Source organism: Suncus etruscus, chromosome 11 (genome assembly GCF_024139225.1).
Source record: "Suncus etruscus isolate mSunEtr1 chromosome 11, mSunEtr1.pri.cur, whole genome shotgun sequence".
In the NCBI taxonomy this organism is placed as follows: domain Eukaryota; kingdom Metazoa; phylum Chordata; class Mammalia; order Eulipotyphla; family Soricidae; genus Suncus; species Suncus etruscus.
In genome coordinates, this window is record NC_064858.1 from 32,191,996 (window position 1) to 32,200,559 (window position 8,564).

Consider the following 8,564-nt stretch of genomic DNA (forward strand, 5'->3'; position numbering starts at 1 on the left):
GGACTTTTTGAGGTTTCTGGGTCGCGCTGGAGCTCTGATTTCCAAACCATTCCAGTCCTAGGTTTGTTTGCGCCCAAGAACAAAAATAAAAGTAGAAGAATGCAAAATAAAAACAATTAAGATCATAGAAATAAAAGCTCTGGTACTGTGTCTTCCAACTGGCAGCACATTTTTCCGAGTATTCTTTTTCTCTTGGAGCTACTAGACCCTGATTGAGGGCTTGTACAAAAAAGCTTTGGTGACTAAGCAGGGAGTCTTTCTTTGGGCAAGTTGTTTATTCCCTTTCAATTCCAAATGCAAAAATGGTAGGGAAGTGTGTGGCTTAATTGTTTCTTTATCTTCAAGTCAGTAAATCAGTAAAGATTTAGTCAGTGAGAATGTGAATGTTTGCCCCTTTTTTTGTGATTCATTCTCATCAGTAAATTGATGGAGATTGTCCTTATGCTGCTTTCACCCAGAGCACAGCACTATTGCACCTCTCTATGTCAACTTCACCCTCATTGTTCATCAGAGTCCCCTTTTGCACACTTTTGAACTCTTCAGTGACAATACTTGTAATTGCCAGAGGAGAGACGACTTAGTTCACTGATTTAATATATTAGTGCATTATGGATGGAAATGAATGAAAAAAGAACTGAAGGGACCAGAGAGAAAGTAGAGTGGGTAATGCAGCTGACCCAGGTTCCATTCTCAGTATTCATTATGCACCGCTGGGAATGATTTCCAGAGTGCAATAACCCCTGAATATTTGGCTATGGCCAACAAACAAAATAAAGATAGAACTGAAGATGAAGGATGTGACACAAGCAGGGCATGGATTTATCCTCCACACTGTTTATCCCAGCCTTCAATTGAGAGGCCTAAAAAGAGAAAAAGAACTGAGGGTAAAACAATTAGGAAAATATTAACATTTGGAGCCAAAGTGATAGTCCTGTGGGTAGGGCATTTGGCTTGCACACAGCTCAGCCAAGTTCAATCTGGGACATTCCATATGGTCTCCTGAGCCTCTCAAGTGTAATTCCTGAGCACAGAACCAGGAACAACCCCTGAGTGCCAACTGTGGCCTCAAAACAAAACAAAAAATAATATTTGTTGATTGGCTGCCCATGTGTGTAGGTAAGTATATACTGAAAACTACTTTGTTTCTAGACTTTCTGCTTCCTGTTCATTTGAATTCTAAGAGGTCAAGAGTATTAACAGGTCATAATTAGTTGTATGTACTGCAAGGCCAGTTTGTGAAAACAAGTTGTAAAATTAACCACATTGAGGAAGAAAATTTTATATCAGTATAGTTATAAACCTCATAGGGTAAGTCCTCTCTTAGGGTGCAGGTGTCAAAGGCAAAGCTTTGTGTATTACACGCATTGAATTTTCCCTAGCTCTATGTATAGTTTGTTTGGTTGTGCTCTGACTTTACATCTGGCAGTACTACGGTAATCACAGAGGTGATGGGAATTGAACTGGAATTGGCCTCATGCAAACTAAATGCTTTACATCCTATTCTATCTTCTGATTCCCTATGTATAATTTTTAACTAGAACTTCATGTTCATAATTTTATGATAAAAAATTTTAGGTACTGGAGGTAGAAGAAATCTTTCTTAATATTATGTGCATATTCTGTTAACTGACAGGGAGACACTGAAAGTGTTGGATATTAGATCAGGTTTAAGACTAGAATGTTCAAAATCATGCTAATATGCCCCACTGCTGAATATTTAGATCTCACAGATGTACATGATACAAAAATAGTTAAAGGATTATAAGTAGAGACTGGGTGATTATCTATAAATGGATAATGGGTTATTTCAACAAAGTTCCTAAGGGAACTAACTGGTAGGTATATTCTTGATACGTAGAAACACTAAGACAAGTGTGGATTCTTTAAATCATAAATGTCATGGTGGTGGTGATCAGTGATAACAAACAATGTTTAGTGAAGGAGCAAATGGCAAACCAATTATTTGTAAAAATCCTAAGATTTTACATATTGACCCTCTTAATGGAATAGCCACTACTTACCAAATTGTAGGAGCATGATGGGTCTAAGAGTATTAAAATAATTAGATTAACATATGTAGTTTTATTTGCAAGATTAAGCTGAATCATCATCAGTACCAATTGGGGTGTGTAAATACTGAATTAAAGTGAATTAGGCTAATCAAGGAATACTCAAAAGAATGAAACAATGTGGCAAAATATTTGACCCTGGGGCCGAAGAGATAGCATGGAGGTAGGGCGTTTGCCTTGCATACAGAAGGATGGTGGTTCGAATTCCATCATCCCATATGGTCCCCGAGTCTGCCAGGAGCGATTTCTAAGCATAGAGCTAGGAGTAACCCCTGAGCACTGCCAGGTGGGACCCAAAAAAGCCAAAAAATATATATATATTTGACCTTAAAACATTTTTTGGAAAGAATTAATTGTGCATTTATTAAAACAAACTCAAATATATTGCATTTGTCTGATTTTCTATTAAAATTCATAAAATGCCTTTCTCTATTTGTTTTTTGAATCAAATTTAATTCAGTCTCTGTTTCTCTTTCTTTAATTTTTTTATTTAAACAACTTTATTACATACATGATTGTGTTTGGGTTTCAGTCATGTAAAGAACACCACCCATCACCAGTGAACATTCCCATCACCAATGTCCCAAATCTCCCTCCTCCCCACCCAACTCCCGCCTCTACTCTAGACAGGCTTTCTATTTCCCTCTACATTCTCATTATTAGGATAGTTCGAAACTTAGTTATTTCTCTAACTAAACTCATCCCCGTTTGTGCTGAGCTTCATGAAGTGAGCTGTAACTTCCAGCTCTTTTCTCTTTCCTGTCTGAAAGTTATTATTGCAAAAATGTCTTTCATTTTTCTTAAAACCCATAGATGAGTGAGACCATTCTGCATCTTTCTCTCTCTCTCTGATTTATTTCACTCAGCATAATAGATTTCATATACATCCATGTATAGGAAAATTTCATGACTTCATCTCTCCTGACAGCTGCATAATATTCCATTGTGTATATGTACCACAGTTTCTTTAGCCATTCATCTGTTGAAGGGTATCTTGGCTGTTTCCAGAGTCTTGCTATGGTAAATAGTGCTGCAATGAATATAGGTGTAAAGAAGGGATTTATGTATTATATTTTTGTGTTCCTAGGGTATATTCCTAGGAGTGGTATAGCTGGGTCGTATGGGAGCTCGATTTCCAGTTTTGGGAGGAATCTCCATATTACTTTCCATAAAGGTTGAACTAGATGGCATTCTCACCAGCAGTGGATAAGAGTTCCTTTCTCTCCAGATCCCCGCCAACACTGCTTGTTCTCATTCTTTGTGATGTGTGCCAATGTCTGTGGTGTGAGGTGGTACCTCATAGTTGTTTTGATTTGCATCTCCCTGATGATTAGTGATGTGGAGCATTTTTTCATGTGTCTTTTGGTCATTTGTATTTCTTCTTTGTCAAAGTGTCTGTTCATTTCTTCTCCCCATTTTTTGATGGGATTAGATGTTTTTTTCATGTAAATTTCTGTCAGTGCCATGTATATTTTGGAGATTAGCCCCTTGTCTGATGGGTTTTTCTCCACTGAGGACAATATTTGTTTCTGGCTTGTGGCGATGGCCTTAACTATATTGAGAAAGGTTCCTTCCATTCCCATCTAGCTGAGAGTTTTGATCAAGAATGGGTGTTGGACCTTATTAAATGTTTTCTCTGCGTCTATTGATATGATCATGTGATTTCTATTTTTCTTGTTGTTGATAATGTGTATTATGTTGATAGATTTACGGATGTTAAACCAGCCTTGCATTCCTGGGGTGAAATCTACTTGATCGTAGTGGATGATCTTCTTAATGAGGCATTGACTTCTATTTCCTGGGATTTTGTCGAGGATCTTTGCATCTGTATTCATCAGCGGTATTGGTCTGTAATTTTCTTTTTCGGTAGCATCTTTGTCTTGTTTAGGTATCAAGGTGATGTTGGCTTCATAAAAGCTATTTGGAAGTGTTCCTGCTTTTTCTATTTCATGAAAGAGTCTTGCCAGGATTGGTAGAAGTTCCTCTTGAAAGGTTTGAAAGAATTCATTAGTAAATCCATCTGGGCCTGGACTTTTGTTTTTGGGCAGACATTTGATTACTGTCTTAATTTCCTCAATAGTGATGGGTGTGTTTAGATAGTTACATCCTCTTCATTCAACCGTGGAAGATTATAGGAGTCCAAAAATTTATCCATTTCTTCCAGGTTTTCATTTTTAGTGGCATAGAGTTTCTCAAAGTAGTTTCTGATTACCTTTTGGATCTCTACCATTTCAGTAGTGATCTCTCCTTTTTCATTCCTAATACGAGTTATCAAGTTTCTCTCTCTTTCTTTGCTAGTTTTGCCAGTGGTCTATCAATCTTGTTTATTTTTTCAAAGAACCAACTTCTGCTTTTGTTGATCTTTTGTATTGTTTTTCGGGTTTCCACTGCATTGATTTCTGCTTTCAACTTTGTTATTTCCTTCTGTCTCCCTATTTTTGGGTCCTTTTATTGAGTACTTTCTAATTCTAATGAGCTGCATCATTAAGCTATTCAGGTATGCCCCTTTGTCTTTCCTGATGTGTGCTTGCAAAGCTATAAATTTTCCGCTCAGTACAGCTTTTGCTGTGTCCCATAGGTTCTGATAGTTGTGTCTCCTTGTCATTTGTTTCTAGGAAGGTTTTGATTTCCTCTTTGGTTTCATCTCGGACCCACTGGTTATTCAGTATTAGGCTGTTTAACTTCCAGGTATTAAAGTTTTTCTTCTGTGTCCCTTTGTAGTTCACATATAATTTCAGGGCCTTGTGGTCAGTGAAGGTAGCCTGCAAAATGTCTATCCTCTTGATATTATGGAGGTATGCTAGCATGTAGTCTATCCTGGAGAATGTCCCATGTACATTAGAGAAGAATGTGTATCCAGGCTTCTGGGGGTGGAGTGTCCTGTATATATCTACTAGGCCTCTTTCTTCCATTTCTCTTTTCAGGTCTAGTATATTCTTGTTGGGTTTCAGTCTGGTTGACCTGTCAAGTGTTGATAATGCCGTGTTGAGGTCTCCCACAATTATTGTGTTGTTATTGATATTATTTTTTAGATTTGTCAACAATTTTATTAAATATTTTGCTGGCCCCTCATTCGGTGCATATATGTTTAGGAGAGTGATTTCTTCCCGCTGTACAGCACAGAAGCTCAGCTCCAGGGAAGGCTCCAGGGAAGGCAAGCCGTCTGCAGATGAGCTACACACAGTACGAAATCAGGCCGAAAATGGAGGTGCTGGCATTTGAGTTCCAGCAGAGTTCCAGTCTCTGTTTTTCTAGTGAATGTGGCTATTATTAGAAAGATCTTGATTTTGATATCTGGCCACTTGATGTTGTGGGGCCTGCTGCCTCGCTATCGAATATTTGCTTCTTTGATTTCTTTTGTTTTTGCCTTTTGAGTCTGTAGATCAAGAAGTCTTTCTGAGATGTTGCAAATCAGCCCTTGATGGGGTTGACTGATGGAGGGATGGAGGATGAGGTTTTTCCCCTCCAGCTCAGAGCACGCATCTGCCACCCTGTTCAGCCGGTGGTTCTGAAGTGAAGTGGTGGGTAAACAGCTAGCAGACAGTCAGGCTTGTGAAAATATTGGCTTTATTCGGTGAACAAGACTGAAGCCCAAAAGCTCAGCATCAGTTCCAGCCAAAAAGCCCTTAAAAAATTTTTAATCACTGCAATTTACACTACTGTCAATGATAAATTTTCATGTGCATGTTATTCCACACACATACCCCAGCTAAGAGACATTTCTGCTTCCATCCCTCTCCTGGCTGACTTCACTCAGTATGATACCCTCCAATTGTATCATATAAAAGAAAATTGAATTTCATTCTTACTTTATAGACAAGTAATATTTCATTGTGTATTTCTATCAAAGTTCCTTTATGCATATGCAATCCTGTTCTTGGACTCTTGGGTTGTTTCCAGGTTTTGGCTATTGTGAGAATGCTACAATGAACATTGTACAGTAAATGTGTTTTCTTCTCTTTTTTAGGTTTTGGGTCACACTCATACATGCTCAGGGCTTACTCCTGGCTCAGACTCTGCACTTTGAGATCACTCCTGGCAGTCTTCAGGGGATCATATGGAATATCAAGGATCAAACCCTGCTCGACCATGTGCAATGCAAACACCTTTTCCACTGTGCTTTCTTTCCAGATCTGTAATTATGTTTTCTGAATAGAGTTTTTGGGACCTTTGAGTATATGCCAAGAAGTGGAATTTCTTTTTCCCCTCATCTCTGGGCATTAGAATAATGTCTTTTATTTTTCTTAACACCCAGAGATCAGTGAGATTATTCTGTGTCTCTCTCTCCCTCTGGCTTATTTCACTCAGAATAACAGTTTCCATGTACATCCATGTATAGAAAAATTTCATTACTTTATCTCTCCTGGCTGCTACATAATAGTCCATTGTGTATATGTACAACAGTATCTTTAGCCATTCATCTGTTGAAAGGTATCCTGGTTGTTTCCAGAGTCTGGCTATTGTAAATAGTACTGCAATGAATATAGGTTTGAGGAAGGGATTTTTTATTGTGTTTTTGAGTTTATAGGGTATATCCCTAGAAGTGGTATAGATGGATCATATGGGAGCTCAATTTCCAGGGTTTTTTTTGAGAAATCTCCATATTGTTTTCCATAAAAGCTGGACTAGACTACATTCCCATCCACAATGAATAAGAGTTCCTTTCTCCCCACATCCCTGCCGCACTGATTCTTCTTTTTCTTTGTGATGTGTGCCAGTCTCTGTGGTGTGAGATGGTACCTCATTGTTGTTTTGATTTGCATCCCCCTGATGATTAATGATGTGGAGCATTTTTTCATGTGTCTTTTGACCATTTGTATTTCTTCCTTGAGGAAGTGTCTGTTCATTTCTTCTCCTCATTTTTTATGGAGTTAAGAAGTAGAATTTTTAAGTTAGAGGAAGGTCCAAATTTATAGGTTTTTGAGGAGTTTTCAGTTTAAGGGATTGACCATTTAATTATTGTAAGCTTTCACCTATATACGACTGTTCTGGACATCCACAAAAGTATTTTCCTTAGACCACTAGATGGCAATCTTTCCACATGTATTTTATTTAGAATTTGCTGAATTCCCTTTGTAGGGGTTTTATGTGGATTTGTAGGGATTGTTACATGTATATCTTCATTTTTCAACAAATAAATAAAATAACACATTGCTTATGCTTATAAAATATTTTAGTGAACACTCAGGAAATTTTTAATTTCAAAAATGTTAATAAACTCATAAACTTCAAAAACTCACAACTATTGTTTTTATTCTAATTGGCCCTACTTCACCATTTAAAAGGTGGCAGGAATTTCCTTCACCCTTGAATTTCCTTTTGTTTTTATTCTGTTGAGGGAGAGGTGAGTGATTTGGACCATACCTGGCTACTCAGGGTTAACTCTCTCTGTGCTCTAGAGTGACCTCTGGCCAGGTGAAAATACACAGTATCAGGAATTGAACAAGGTTCAGCTAGGAGCAAGATACGTAACTTTAGTTACCTGCACCAGGAATCAACCCCATCTCCTACCCCTGAGGGAGGCGCTAAAACTGCTCTGGCACCAACTTGCGTCAGAATGAAAGACATTCTTGAGAAGTATAGAAATAATTACATATATAAATATGTTGCTTTATTCTTGATTGAGACCGTTAGGTTTACATATGTTACACACAGAATTTAACTTTTAGAGGGGAGTGGGTCACATACTTCGGTACTCAGGGTCACACCTTGGCCATGCTTGGGGATTTATATATGACATTAAAATCATTGTTGTGTCTTCAGCAAGGCAAGAGCATTACCCTCTGTACTATCTCTCTAGCCCCATGGCATTACTTACAATAAGATTGCTACTATCTATCCCTCTGTATATATTAACTCCATCTTTTTTTTTTTTTTTTTTTTTTTTTTTGGTTTTTGAGTCACACCTGGTAGCACTCAGGGGTCACTCCTGGCTCCACGCTCAGAAATCGCTCCTGGCAGGCTTGGGGGACCATATGGGATGCTGGGATTCGAACCACAGACCTTCTGTATGAAAGGCAAATGCCTTACCTCCATGCTATCTCTCCGGCCCCAAATTAGCTCCATCTTAACGTAAGTTAAGGGCATACCTAGATATACCTGGGATGGATGTGCTGAATGTAGATATGTGTGTATTGGTAGAATTCTAAATCCCTGAAATATTGAGGATATTAATCAATGTTCCTAAAATGTTTAGAAAATAACAAGTGATATTACAGTGGGTTAAGAGCATTCCTTGCATCTGGCTGACGGGTTCAATACCCAGTGTCCCATATGGTCCCCCCTGAGCCTACCAGTAGTGATTTCCTGAGCACAGAGCTAGGAGTAAGCCCTGAGTATCACTGAATTGGGCAAAAAAAAAAAAAAAAAAGTAAAAATACATAGAAATGAAAATAGTAAGTCCTGAGGTAAGATTAAGAAAGGTGTTTTCTCTATCTCTTTTAACTTAAACACCATACTTTATAAAATTATTCACAGTGCAGTTATTTCAGGCAT